Source organism: Corvus brachyrhynchos, unplaced genomic scaffold (assembly GCF_000691975.1).
Source record: "Corvus brachyrhynchos isolate BGI_N302 unplaced genomic scaffold, ASM69197v1 scaffold94, whole genome shotgun sequence".
Classification (NCBI taxonomy): Eukaryota; Metazoa; Chordata; class Aves; order Passeriformes; family Corvidae; genus Corvus; species Corvus brachyrhynchos.
In genome coordinates, this window is record NW_008238330.1 from 7,420,447 (window position 1) to 7,435,420 (window position 14,974).

Here is a 14,974-nt window from a genome sequence, read left to right on the forward strand (position 1 = left end):
TTTCCTGCTACACTGTGGTTTTTTTTTTTAATTGCAGAAGGAAAATATTAGAGAATAAATCAAATATTACAGAATGAATTAAACATCAGTTCAGTATGTACAGTAGTCAGCTCTTTATTCTCTTTACTCATATCAGGACATTGTTTCTATAAAAAGTAAAGTCAATGACAGGTTCTGATGGGAAACAAGTACTGTGTACCCTGTGCCACTGTGGCCCCAGCAGTCTCCCTTTGTATGTTCCAGTTGTCCCCTTTTGATTAAAGGGCATCTACATCAGCCTAGGAACATGGACTCAGGCTTTGTCTGTGCACATACTAAAGCAACAGCACATCTAGTACTTGACATTAGACTTGAGGTAGCAGTATGCACATCAGGGCCTTGGGAACAAATGCTGAACAGCTGAAGCCAAGTGTTGCAGATTGTGCCACTTCCTGGCATTTAAATCACTTTGTCACTTCGTTCTGTTTCCTTTACCTGTAAAAATGTGACTCTAGCTTCTGTTAAAGTTACTGGCATGCCTACAATCTGGAATCCTCTCCAAATTCATTCCAAAGTGACGAGTCTCTCCCTTTGTGCCTCAAGTTGGACCAGCCTGGACTCTGCTCTCTCTGGGTAGGCGGGTCCTGAGTCCACCACTGCACTTACCCTTCTGCCGCTGGGCTTACTCAGCACGTGACTTGGCTCCCAGATCTGCCCTTGGAGGCTGCACCTGGCACTTAAATGAATTGATTAAGCAAAATTAAGGAGCAACCTTAAGGAGCAAGGATTTCACACAGAGAAGGACTTGTACCACCAACTCCTGTCTAATCTACCACAAAAACACATGTAACTTGTCCAAAGTAGTTAGACCATCCTTCCTGGTTTTTCTGAGAAGCTGCTCTGTATGAACAAAACTGTTGGTGTCTCGGCACCAAAACATCAACCATAAACCTCCTGAAAGTCACTTTTCAGACATTCAGTTGCAATTTTCAATTTCAGGTACTCCTTGTGCATTTGATCTTTAGGTTCCAGCCTAAACCCAGTCGTTGAACCCCTGGGCTAGAATCAATGAATACAAGCTTTTATAGTTCACTGGTTGGTTTTGTCTCCTGCTTTTGTCAGAGGATGACTTATGTGTCCCTGTCTTTTGGGCTTTGCTGATAGTTTATCTAGTGGCAGTCATTAAGCTGAACACACCTATGCGTATAGCTCCAGTTAATCCAGTAAAGCTACTCACTTGTCTTTTGCAACAAAAGGTGATTTGAAATACTTATCAGTAAGTAAAAATCAAACTCTGTTACTTAAGCCATGTGTGAGGGTTGACATCTGATTACACATAGGACTGACTGAATGCTACTGCCATTGCTGACAGTGGGAATTTTGCAATTTAAGGGTTATACAAGCTTGAACAGTCAAAGCTCTCTATTAACAGAAAAAAAAATCTCAAAACTATATTTTGTAAGAAAACCACAAACTGCTAAAATACGATTATAACAGTATAGAAATACTCAAAATACATTATGGTTCAGTCCAGTTAGTTAAATTATTAGTGCATAATGTGGGAAAAAACCCTGGAAACATAGAAAAGGAAAATGCTGAAACTTAATTCAGATTACTTCTTTGTATTTGTATTCTGAATTGCATCATTCTGAACTTCTATTTTGCATTAGGAGAAAAGTACTTAGTGATTTTGCTGTGATGACTGAGCAATACTAGAAATAGAGCACAGTTCTGTAAGAATCAGTTATAAAGACATTTAGGATTCATAATGCGAGATAATGGTCTTTTTGATGATGAATCCACTATATAAGCCAAGAATATTTCAAGAGCTTGTTTCAAAGTAGATCCGTTAGCATAATCCAAAACTTTTCCTTAGTCCTCCAGATAAGGAAAGTTCTTGTGTTGTTGTAATAACAGAAAGTTAGAGTGTTAGAGAGTTTTTGAAAAAATTATGTGCTTGTTACAAAGCCAAACTTCATACACACTCCTTACAGTGTGTAAATTTTAATGCAAAACACATAATCTGCATGGACGTGTGGAAAAATAAGGGTTGGGGTTATTTGCATCATATCATAAATATGTTTTTTGAAACAGCTTCTGGGTCATGACATCATTAAGTGTCCTTCTTGGATAAACTGGCAGCATGGACTCTTCCTACACATGTCTCTAAACTCCTTGCCAACAATTTCTTTTTTTCCTCCTTAACAGTCCAATGTAATGCCCAAAGTCCTGTAAAAAACATGGTTAAAAACTATGGTCAAATATATGGAAAGCATGTACTATTTGGTTATACGTTGATAGCACTTTTTGATAGTTAATCTTGTGCTCATGGAGCCCATGGGAACACCTCTGTTAGATAATATACTAAATATAAAAGATAGATAGATAGATAGATAGATAGATAGATAAGCAGACCTGAAATGCCTAGATGTATGACTTCATGTTTTATGAATTTACTAGTGTTTGTAATGCCCTGTTTTCAGGTATTACTCATCTTCACCAAAGACACTGTGATTGAAATAGTCTATTGGACATGACACTTATATGCTGTTCCTGTGTGTTCTTTATTTCCTTGAAATACCTAGCTGGAAAATTGAATGTTATCGAAAGAGGGTTCAGTTGTGTAGGAAGCAAATACTTGTCTACATTACTTTTCTTTAAAAAGTGTTTTGACTACTTTATTGCAAAAATAATGTAGTATTGTTCTACCTGTAGTGTATTATTAAGCAATGTGTGCAGTTACTGTTGAGTTGGCTAGCTGGTTCAAAAATTCAGTGTACTTCATTGCAGTTTGTGAGCAGTGATCTCCCATTTTTTATCAATTTATTTCTCTGTGGTTTTTCTAGTTTATTGTATTTATCTCAACTATTTAAAATGTCTGCAAATGTCCCCATGGTAATGGAATTCGCTTGGCAGCACTATATAGTTACATGAATCATTATGAGACAGTAAATAAATGGTTTAAGGCATAACTAAATACCAAATGGAAGTCAATAGGTTTGGTAACAGTAGAAAGAGTTTATTGCGAAGATACCTCAACACCATGAATGTTTTTTACTGGAACCCCTACTTCTTGAAAAAGTTGGTTTGGATAGACCTGAAAGTTTGGTCCTGACATTTTGGGGGATGTCCCCCAAAAGAAAACCTTCCCCTGCAGATGGATGGATCACCCTATAACTCTGTTATGCCTGAGTCCAGAGAACAAAGGTGGCTGTTGGAACCTGTATGAAAGAATTGGGGATCACTGAATTTTTGGGGTCATGCATCTATTAGTGCTATGGGCTGTCCATACTGGACAAATGGAGAAGTAATCCTTAAGAAGAGTTCTTAGCTTGAGCCTGTGCCTTTGACAGTAAACAGGCTAAAGCAGTATTTATGGACTGTCAAAAGATGTAGTGTATGTGCATGAACTTCCAATGAATAAACAAGTCACTGTTTTTTGTAATGGCATGTAATGGAATAAGATGGCTGAATACTTGCAGAGCATTTTTTGCAAGAGAACAGTATTCAATTTTCTTGGCTACAACTGGCAAAGCAGCCTTTTTCAGAGTATTCGTGATTACCACAGCTATGAAAAAATTGTCCATTCAACTCAATGTCTTAGATGGACCCATTAGCTACTGTTGTCTTCTTGCATAAATGCAGTTGCAAAAGTGACAGGGTTTTAATGTAGGATGTCTTAATCCATTGTGATAGCTACATGGCTTCTTCTTTGAATATAAAGGAAGACTGTGCAGTCAAGCATGTTTTAATTCCATATCTAAAGTTCAGCAAATGGAAGAGAGAGTATTGAAAGCCTTAAATAAACCACAATGTGATAAATCATAACAAAGTATAAAATGAAAACATTCAGTTTATTTAGAGAATGTTCTCAAAGAATACATCAGTCTCGAACCAAAGCATACATTTATGTAGACCGTTGTTAACTCACAGTTTATTTATAAAATGATTCCATTTTTTGATAACATCTGTGTATGGCAAGGTGCCTAACCTCTGGGGCACAATGGGGAGAAGTTATGAAGTTAGCATCCTCCTTTCTCTCGATGTACAAGCAAAGAAGCTGGAAGGAATCACAGTGTTACTCTGCTGACTGAACTCAGGCAGCAGCATCTGCTGGGTCTTACTAACTTCCACTCATTGGAGAAAAGACAGAGCTCCTCTAAAATGGAGGCAACAGGAAATCTTGGTAGGAGGCTCTCAGAACAGCCAACCAAGGCAAGGTAGGTACAAGGCTGTAGACCTGTTGTGTACAGAGTCAACACTGACTTCAGTCATGGTGTAAAATAAACAAAATCACACAAAGTGACAAAAATAAATCAGAAATTACCTAACTCCAGCTGTTTACACAAAGCACAAAACTCATGGCTATTATAATTCTGCTTTTCTCTCTGGTTACTTGACTGGGAAGCTACTAAAACATAATTTCTATTTGTGCAAATTTTTGGAAGAGCAGTGAGTACTTTTGAGTAATGCACCTATTAGGTAAAGTACTGATCTGGATGGAAACGAAGCTCCTGAAACACATCTTTGTGTACAGAAATTCCACTTGCTGTACATCACTGAAAAATTTAGTATGGCAGAAAAAATAAATCTGATTGCCCATAAAATGTTTTTTCTATAATAGTTATGACCCAAAATATATTTTTAATGTTGGAAAAAATAACACATTGTTCATTTTGTCTGATGGATTTTACCACTTCCTGCCTGATTATTGAGGAATTCAGAATGTGTTTTGGCCAACAAGAAGTATGTCCACACTAGGGAATGTATTGCTCTCTTTTCAGGAAACACAGCTACAGTACTGCTATTAATGCAGGCTTTCTCATCACCATTTATCTAATGCTGTCTGACCTCTGTCATTTTTCTAGATCCCTCTTATCTGCTTCACACTTGACCTCTATCCTGCAATTAATTCCACTTGGTGCAGAGGTTGGCAGTGTTCAGTGTGGGGTCCCAGCCATTACAAATATCTGCAGTAAACACATTGGAGATTGCAATACCTGTGCTGGCAAATACCAAGCCAGCAGCTCTCTCACATTTGTCTGGAGATCAGACTGAGCTCCTTCAGATAGGTTACACAAAGTGACCGTTCACCCTTCAGCATGTGAGCCTTTGGAGCAGGGACCATACACTCCCAGGGCAACGGTGGCCCCATCCTTGGTGGGGCAAATAATTAAAAACAAGAAGATGAGACCTGGCTGACCTGCTGCCTGCTGCCATCTTCTCTCTCTGCTTGAGCTATCCACCCTCACTTGTTTGTTTCTTTTTTTTTAATGAAGGTTAAATTTTCTAAAAAAAAAAAAAAAAAAAAAAAAAAAATCTGTTCAATAAGAAAAATACATTAGCAAATTGAAGGGTGTTTTTAAGACTTTTGTGCTCAGCAAACTGGCTTTCATTGAGCATTATATACATCTCTGGTAAATAAATTAGAAGATAAATAGCATTAAACTCATAAAACAATTGCTGTATTTTGCTGATGGTTGGCATCTCTGCAGTACAGCTGCTTCTCCCAGCCTCCTGGGAGTAGCAAAAGGGACAATAGAGAGCTATGCAGTGTGGAATCCACACCACCAATCTAAAGGCACACACACACATATTTACCAATACTCACCATCAGATCAGGGTAATTTCTATCAGTTTGGTAGCATATTGAAAGGCTTTCTGTCACCCAACGAGGAGCCAGCAGATGGTCAATGCAGGAGGTCACACAGGTTGGTCTTAACAAAGTCTTTTGCCCATGCAATCCATCACGGATCGGACAATGCCTTTGTATCTCTCAGAACACATCTCTTTTCTTAGCATCTATTCCAGCAGGTGCAGCTCTGCGTGTCAGCCACCCCAAACAGCCAGCTGTGCTTGCAGTGGAACATTACAGTCTGCAACCATCAGAGGAGAGGACTTGTCACTGAAGGCTGTAAATAAAAGGGGAAGAATGTAGTGGCTTTGGGACTTCTGCCCAAACAGATAAACCTTGACTGCTGTTGTGCCTTTGCTTTCTTAAGAAGCCCCAAGTGCTGTTTCTGATCAGAGAAGAAAGACTGCCATGACCCTCATCAGGGTCAGCTGTTCCAAGCTGGAGTTCACACTCCAGCACAGCCAGGACTGTGTTGCTCAACTCCAAGTGCAATCCCCCATGCTCTATTCCACATGGGGCCCCTGACTCCTCTAGTGGGTCCTATATGTTTCCACCTCCTCTGCTGATTTATGAGAGTTTTTCATTAGTTCCCTGTTCCCCAGTGCCTGTGTCCAATGAGGAGTCCTCTGCATTAAAGTAGGTGTTGAAAATGCAAGAGGGAGCAGGAAGGTGATAAGTAACTGGGTAATGGGTAATTCAGTTAGTCTTCCAGGGGCTGAGAGACAAGAAATCTTACTCTAAGGAGAAGTCACTCCTCAGGAAATCCTTATGGATCATTGTTCCTATGGAGCAGGAAAACAAGCCTCTCACAATAGAAAATATCTTTCCATCAGCAGCATTAGAAAAGGATAGAGCAACCAAGCTGTGGTAGAGTGAGTCATCACTCAGCAATTTTTCTTCAGTGCTTTCCCACTGATTGCTAGCAAAGGTCATGGGTTGCTAAGGCAGAGTCTGGAGGCTCTAAGATGGGAAGGGCCACCAGGAAGCCCTGATGCTGACAAAGATGTCTGCTTCTACATTTCAGTCAAGCTCAGAATTAGAGTATGGGGGGAAGATCCATCTTCTTTCATCTAAATTCAAGATTTGCATTTTAGCAAATCTGAGGGAAGTGTTGTGGTTGCTATGGATAAGATATATGTAGGGTCCAAAACTCAGAATTCATTCTTTTAGTAGACAGAGAGCAAAGGAGACAGGAGAAATTAAGGGTGAAGTGCTGTCAGGTCCCCCGCTGAGACATCCAGTTCAGGGTTAGCTCCAGATTATGACACAGAAAGTAGCTTTGACTGCAGTGTTCCCCTATTTGTTATGATAGAAGTGATTCACCTCTGAAAGGTCTTCAAGCCATCATTCATCTCCTTCTCCATTCCTGATTTGTACTGCCCAAGTAATTAATTTACTGCCTGTAAATCCGTGATAGGAGGAGGAATTATGTTTGAAAAAGGAAAATCATTGCTTTCTGCTTCATTTATCTTAAAACTAAATCTGTAACGAGGTGTCACATTCCCTTCCTTCCTGCAGATGTAGGCTTGTCTAAAATAGCCACCCTCCCCTAACATTCAGTTATCTCTGGTGTAGCACCATTGCCTGTAGCAACACTGAGAACAGTTAAGATAAGACATCAGTGTTTTATCACTGTTTGGTCTAACCTTACTTAAAGCAACTCTGGATGATGGAATAATAATAAAAATACCAACACCTTAAAGGACCTCTCCTGCCTTAAAGCTATTATTTCTATCAACAATCCAGCCAGAAGAGAAGTCCCAACAATGGAAGATATAGAGGAAGGACCCAGGTTTTATGGTTACACTGGAGGAGCAGGTATAAGGAGAGGTAAAAGACTGGAGCCAGAATTCATGTCCATTGTATTCTCATGTTTCTGCAATATCACTGTGAAAAATTAGAGGAAAGTGCTTCAGTGGTGTCAATCAACCATTAGTGACCTCCTGAGCTCTACAAAATTTATGGCCTTCATGGAGGTCTCTGGCTCTTTTTTTTTTAAGATTGCCGGAAGACTGTTTAATTTTTGCATTTCATGGTGGTTTGGTTCCCTGTGATTTCCCCCTGCAAATGTAAAACGACAGGCTGTGCTAGGGTAGAGCTTCTGTCCTGAGAATGTCCAGACGTGCCCCATTCCCCTAATGAGATTATTTTTACTCTGTCTTAAGGGTATTTTAGGTCTTCACAGAAATACCTTAGAGGCATAAAGACTGATGTTGGCTGCATACAGTACTGCTCAAAGTATGTCAGAAATATGTAATGTATGATAAACAGAAAGATGTGCTTGGGGTTTCAATCATCTTTCTTCTAAGTGAGGTATTTCAGGACTTCAATGAAATGCACATGTCTTACATTAGAGAAGCTTAGCAGGCTCAGAATATGTATATCCCCATTTTCCTTCAGCCTGTGAAGCTGCCTTACTACCAAAGCTGAGTAAAGTATCTTCATTGAGTCAGCGTAAACAGCTCCTATTCAGCTCTCAGCCCTGCAATCACATAGTGGGTGATTTTTTTTGTTGGGTTTTTTTTCCCCTGCAGCTTTTTTCTTTTTCAGAAATAAGAACTTTCTCATGCCTGTTGATTTCATCATACAGGAATTTAATTCAGCAGTCACCTTAAAAGGCCATTCATTTAGATTTAGGGAGGAGCACATTTGCTTCCTTTGCAAAATGTGATGTCAAGGCTTAAATTTTTGTCCCCTCGATTCATCTTAAAATAGGCAATGCAGAAAGAGGAGGGTCCGTAGTAGAACACAGCACACATTTATATGGTCACCTAAATGAACAGAGCTGGAGGACTCATATGCCAAGCCTTTTTCATGGAACGTGAGTACACTGGTTGTTCTTTCTGAGGGTCACAGGTATGGAAAAAAGGCACAACCTATTTTAGCAGGGTTCTGATTCAAGCTTCATAATTAGCCAGCTAAAAGATCAAAGAGCAGAAAGAAGTCAGATGAAAGCTAGATGCTGGTGTGGCTGCAATTCCTTTCCTAACTATCTGTTTCCCAGATTACAATGATGTCAGGCTGTATCTGTCACAATTAACATGGGGAGGAGGAGGATAAAACAAAAGCTTGTTTACTGTAGGCTGTGCCAAAACAGTTTTTGTATAGATTTCTCCAAATGAAATCAGTTATTGTAGGTGAGGCTGGTGGCTCCAGGTACTATTAAAATTGTCTGCACACCTCACAAAGCCCTGTTTACAACCAGTTACAATTTCTTCTGAATTCAGCTCCTAGAGTTGAGCTGTTCAGAGCTGTCTGGCTCTACTAGGTACACCTATGTAGTCGTGGCTGTACTTTCCAGACACAGCCTAAAAGGCTTGTTCAGGTCAAAGGCGTTTGGAGTGGAGATTTGGCCTTTGCAGCCAGGAGGGCTGGGGGGAGGAGGGAGGAGGGAGAAGGGGTCTTGCTGAAAGAGCTCTCTCTTTTACACTCCTTCAGCAAATGCAGCTACAGTTCACTCAGTCAGAGGGAGGCCCTTGAAGGTTTGTCACTCACAAATGTTCAACAGAAACCTTCACAGTTTTAGCAGCTAACCTCCCTGATGACTTGTCTTCCCTGAACACACTCCAGTCCAAATTTAAGATAACTTTTTCCCCCATACGGTTGTTACAAGGCTGGCTCTGTGGCAGGTCACACCTAATGTTGAGATCTGGACTGAGAGAGGGGCACAGCCTGGTTTTCAGCCAGCTTCCCCTGGCTAGCACTATGGAGGAAAGGGGAAGCTGCTGCACAGCAGGAGACTCAGAATAGTGGAAACTGGTCCTGGAGGTGGCAGGAGGAAGGATGAAAGTTTTAAACAAGAATCAGGGATGAGGGAGAACACTGGTGATGAAGTAAAGTGCAAGGCAGAAGCTGGAAGGGACCATCAGAGCTGGGGAGTACCCACAAGGAGAACTTGGGGTTGAACCTGGCTGAGATGACACAGGAGAAAGGGAGAAAGGCAGTGGGAACACTGATGCTAAGACAGGGAGAGGGGTAACAGTGCTGGTCCAAGAAACAAGCAGTACATGGGGCTGATGCCTGTGGTCAACTTATCTTGGATTTACTAGGGCCTAGGTTTTGCTGTGCAAGAAGATTAGGACTGGGAGGGAAGTTTACAGAGTGGAGGTAAGGACTGGATCAATCAGAAGTACAGGACTTAAAGCTGAAGGCAAAGAGAAGATGTGGTATGGATAAATGGCCCCTGGGGTTTAAATGCTGCCTTGGACTCTGTCCCACTGCTCAAGAACTCCTTGCGTACCAGGCAAACCTTGTATACATTTACCCGGAAGCTCCTCATTTCCCTGGTGATCAGTGTGACTCCTGATGTGAGAAACTGCTGTGTTAGAGCTGTAACTGAAGTCAATGCGGGCTATGTTTTTTGTATATGCAAAAAAAAAAACAAACCATCAAGTGCTTAAAAGGATCAGGTTTTAATATTTCACACTGGTTGCCAAGATTATTTTATTTTTCTCCCCATTTTTTATCCATTAACCTCACAGGTTTCCTTAAAAAAAAAACTTGTGAAATACTCAGGTTTTATACTGTTAAATGCCAATAAACAAGCATCTTGGGGAACAAAAAATTCTTCCTTCACTACAAAAGAATTCAGTAAAGGGTGAAGCCCCATTAAACAACCAGTAGAACACAAATCATTTAACAGTTGCTAATTACATAACCAGGTCTTGTTTTGTGTACTGGCTGAAGCAAAGATACTCTGAAAATACAGTTATGTATCATGCTAGTAGTAGCTGAGTCATCCATGGAAGTACAAATTGGAAAAATACCATCCATTTCTTCTCATGTAATAGTAATAGTAATAGTGTAAATGCAATGATTTTGCATTTGTAAGGATTTCTTTCTCCACCTCTAGCCCCTATAAACTTTACTGGAGACATACAGTAAATATCTCCCTTGAATAGTGAGATTTCTTGAATAGCAACTAGACTACAGCTTGTTCTTTAGTTATTTTGGCTGCAGCCCTTGAAAGTGATCTGTGGAACCCTGGGAGTCTGCAGACCCCATGTTGTAAACTGCTATGACTGCATAGCTCACAAAAGCAAAAAAAACCCCCAAGAATCGTTTTTTCAGTCTGTCCAGTAACATGCTCTTTGTAATAAGAAAGTGTATGAAACATTCGACGCCCTCGCTCCCAGCAGTCATCTTGAAAGAAAGGAACAAGTTTGTTCTGATTTTGCCATATCAGATGTTCTGCCTAGGACTTGTCTGCTGGTTTTCTTTGTTTTCTCTCTCTACAGTGCCACTGACAAATCTTGCATTTCTCTAGTTGACCATTGTTATTGTACCCAAGCCCAAGTTAAGACCCCAGCACACTAACTCACCTCTGCCAATGCAGTCCAGCTCCTAACATGCATCATGTAGGGCTGCAATCCAATTTTAAGCTTACATACTTGAACGTTTCTATTCCACTGCAAACTGAGAATGGTATTTGATTCTGCAGAAACAAACATTATGAAGGTGTTTCCCCTTGGAGTTTGGGAACTTCTGTCACTGGTGTGTAAGGATCTGTAATTACAGCAGTGTTCCCTTCCATCCACCACAGCTGTCTCCAGCAATGTTCCCCCTCATTAGGAAACTATCCTATAATTTAAGATTAGAGCTGGAGCATAAGGCAGTAATTGCCCCTTTCTGTTTGAGCCCTCACAGAATTTACGTTGTCAAGCTGAGGAGTCTGTTGTGCTTAGACCTTTCCACCTTTCTGAAACAGACCATTACTTGAACTTCATTTTTCTTTGCCTCGTTTGCACCAGCAGTTCCCCCAGTGCAAATGCCGTGAGAGCTGGTTGTAGATAGCCCTGGCTTCAGGAAAGCCAAGCCTCTGATACTCTTGATAGTGTTGCAGCCACTGAGGATTTTTTCTCACCGTCTGACATTCAGCTTTTTATTACATCAGTGACCTGTGTCACTTTCCCATTAAGTTATTCTGGCTGGGAAAATTATGGTAGAAGAATTGAAAGTGATGTGAAATGATAGGTTTATTCAGTTCCCCATTCTGAGTATCTGCTCATTTCTGGAGTATGGAACAAAACACATTTATCTTTATTCATTACCCTTTAAAATGACACATATTTAAAAATTTTGTTAGTTCCATCTATGTGATATATGAGATATTCCTGAGCTCATAATTTGTCACTGCTGCCTTTGTATGACTTAGTAATAAAAATCTTAGTAATGGATGCTGGGCTGGTGGCAAAGGATGTAGCTCCTTGCTCCCTTATTTCAGCTTTTTGATCTTTTAAGCCCTGAGCCCTGGCTGTTCTCCTTTGAAAAACTTGGTGTTTGCTAGCTGAATTATAACAACACATAGATAAAATAAATTTGCCAGCAAGCTCCTTTTAGCTATTTATTTATTTTTAATTCAATTTGCAAAACACAAAAGGAATGAATTCTGAGCTGCGATCAAATTTAACAAAGGATTAAAAAAGCAGACCAACCCCTGAGAGCTTTAGCAAACCACTAGCTTTTTCCCAGGGTTCTTCATCACATTTTTCAAGACTAGAAAAGTGAACAAAAAGGGCTCAGTGTGGGTGGGCTTGGGACAGAGGTCTAACGTGTGAACATGGGCTCAGAGCACTTAAGCTGATTGCTGCTTCAGTCCTTCTGCCCCTTGCCTCAGTGTCTGCGTGGCAGAGGTGTGTCTGTGTATACACACATGTGAGTACCTGTGCACATCTTGCTCCAGGAGCGTATGTAACATCCACATATTGTAAATTATGCTGTGAGTAGCTACTCACTGCATTAGCTTTTCCTGATGTTTCCTGTTGCAGCTTTCTTCCTGAACTGCCAGCATTAACTTACTTTCACTTTACTGCCAGAACATGACACAATGCAAAAGATAAATTTCAAAGTTCCACAGATAATTTATAATGATTCATTTACAATTACCCCAGTTAGTGTGGATAAACATTTTCCCAGAAGACAAAACACTAAACAACATTCTGGTATTCGCCTTGGCTTTTTGGAGAGATTGACTTTTAAAAAGCGATATGCTGCTTCATGGGTAGAAGAAAATTCCATTTCTGAAAATCAAGCCTTTGTTTTCAGAGAAACCCATACAGCTTGCATTTGCTGACTCTCTTCATGTGGTGCCAATGAGTGGGGATGGCCTGAGCCTGACTTTTCCTTCCTCATTATAGTTGGTGCGTGTTTGCTTCTCTCGTGGGCTGTGTTTTCAGTGTGTTTGTTTAGTTTCTCACTGTTTGCCATACTGACTTCTTTATTCTTTCACTTCTGAGTTTGCTGCATATTTTATTTCTGTCTTGCATCTGCACTCTGCTTGCTTTGCTCAGCTGGATTTAGCATCCTGATTATATGAGGATGTGCCTTTTTTTGTCAATTTAACCTCTTCAGCCTTAGTGCTCTGTTGGAGGGACTGCAGAGGGGAAGGAAAAAAATTAAAACCCTAAAATAAAGTCCTACTAACAGCAAGAAGAAAATTTAGAAGCCAAAAAACAGTCCTTGCAAGGTTAAAATTAATAGAACAGACACAGAGTTTTAAAAGATACATAATTTCTTCCCACATACATGATCCAGATGTTACTCAATAAAAGAATCACATTTAAATATAAAAGAATCATACTTATTGCATTGTTTAATCACTGTGTTTTTTAAGTTCAGGGAAAGTATGAAAAAGCCAGATTCAGTAATTCACAGCTTTCGCAGGAACAAAAACATTTCTTAGCATGGTTTATGGCCATTGCGCAATACAATCCTCTTATCTCTGGTAAAAGTCTGCAAGGTTTATCAGCAGCTCTTGACACAAGTGAACTTCAGATCTGACTGCTTTTCTACAGAAGCTATCTGGGATCAATGGGGTCATGCTGTGTCTGCACTCCCTGCAGAAATATCTGAGAGAATCATATTGGTTATCTTCCTCGCTTCACATCCCCTCGTGGAAAACTAGTTGTCAACATTTGCGTCAATGGGATGTCACTTGATGAGATCCCTCAGATTTCTAAAGTGAACAGTTACATGTATCTCATAATCTGTAACTGAACATAACAATCATCCAACTATAGCCAAGCCTGGGAATAGAGAATGTCAGAAGGAGAAAAGAAGCTATCTCAAAATAAGTTTGAAGAAAAGATGAGTAGAGCTGACAGATGGTGCAGCACTTCAAGGAAATCACGACTTTCCCCTTCTTCCATCAGTTGCTAAGGAGAGATTATGTATAAGAGAGTATGAAGAATATCAGCACCCAGGTAATACTTAATTCCGGTAAGTGTTTGAACACCCATGGAGCCATCTTACACACCTTCCGTCTTAATCCAGCCTGCTTCTTGGGGCTGGGGCATCCATCCCTGTGCCTATTTCTAAAATGGAAGATGGGAGTATTCCATCTTTCAAACTGTCCAGAAAGCTGTTCAGAAGCATTAACCAGTCCACTGTACAGCTATGCATTTCTTGAGCTGCAGAGGCAAATACTTACAGCTCAGAACATATCTCCCTGCAGTTTAGTGATTCTCCATTCAGTACCTGCTTTAAACCAGAACAATGATCTTTTTTTTTTGTCTTTCTGCAGGAAAGGGTTTAATCCCATTAATGACTGTATTTCCCTCCTTACCACTCCAAGGATACTTGGCTTAAAGGGGATGATGCAATTGTCATGACTGAAGTGAAACTCAGATCAGCTGAGGAGACAGAGTGGGAAAAACACACATTTGCTGCAGAAATTCATCTGGCAAAGAAAAAAACCTGCAGATCATTGCTTTCTTTTTTAGAAAAGATTGCAAGGTGCATATTGTTTACTCGGGCTTTAACTGACTGGAGGGCAGAACTGAAAGTGTTGTAGGGAGTGAGGCTATGTCTGGATGGAGATCAGTCACCAGCAGTGTTCCTCAGGGCTTAATCCTGAGGACAGTTCTGTTCAATATATTTATAAATGATTTGGGTGCAGGAGTTGAAAGCACCGTTAACAAGTTTGCTGATGATACTGAACTGGGAAGTGTTGTTGACTGTTTTGAAGGACAAGAGGCCTTGAAGAGGGATATGGATAGATTGGAACATTGGGTTATGATTAATGGGATGAAATTTAGCCAGCTGAAATGCCAGATTCTCCATCTAGGACAGGGTACTTCTGGGTACAAGTATGAACTAGGAGAGGAGGGGCTGGAGAGCAGCCCCATGGAAAGGGGCCTGGGGGTGCCAGTTGACAGGAGGCTCAAAAGGAGTCAGCAGTGTGTGTCCTGGCAGCCAAGAGGGCAAACCTCATCCTGGAGTGCATCAAACACAGCACAACTGACCAGTCAAGAGGGACAATTATCCCACTGTATTGAGCTAGTGCAACCTAATTTTGAGTATATTGTGTAGTTCTAGGCCCCAAAACTTAAAAAGGATGTGAAGATCCTTGGATGTGCCCAG

At 40.5% G+C, this 14,974-nt stretch overlaps 2 long non-coding RNA genes across 2 annotated transcripts in view; one reads left to right on the forward strand and one right to left on the reverse strand.

Annotated features, from left to right (window-relative positions):
* Nucleotides 1-14,974, reverse strand: part of LOC108446801 — a 21,126-nt gene continuing 6,152 nt past the window's right edge. The window contains exons 2-3 of the long non-coding RNA XR_001862101.1: nt 5,591-5,891; nt 1-4,219 (exon numbers count right to left, since the gene is read on the reverse strand). This is a non-coding gene — a long non-coding RNA (uncharacterized LOC108446801). The remainder of the gene's footprint in view (nt 4,220-5,590; nt 5,892-14,974) is intronic.
* LOC108446800 overlaps nt 8,350-14,974 on the forward strand; it is a 19,910-nt gene continuing 13,285 nt past the window's right edge. The window contains exon 1 of the long non-coding RNA XR_001862100.1: nt 8,350-8,435. This is a non-coding gene — a long non-coding RNA (uncharacterized LOC108446800). The remainder of the gene's footprint in view (nt 8,436-14,974) is intronic.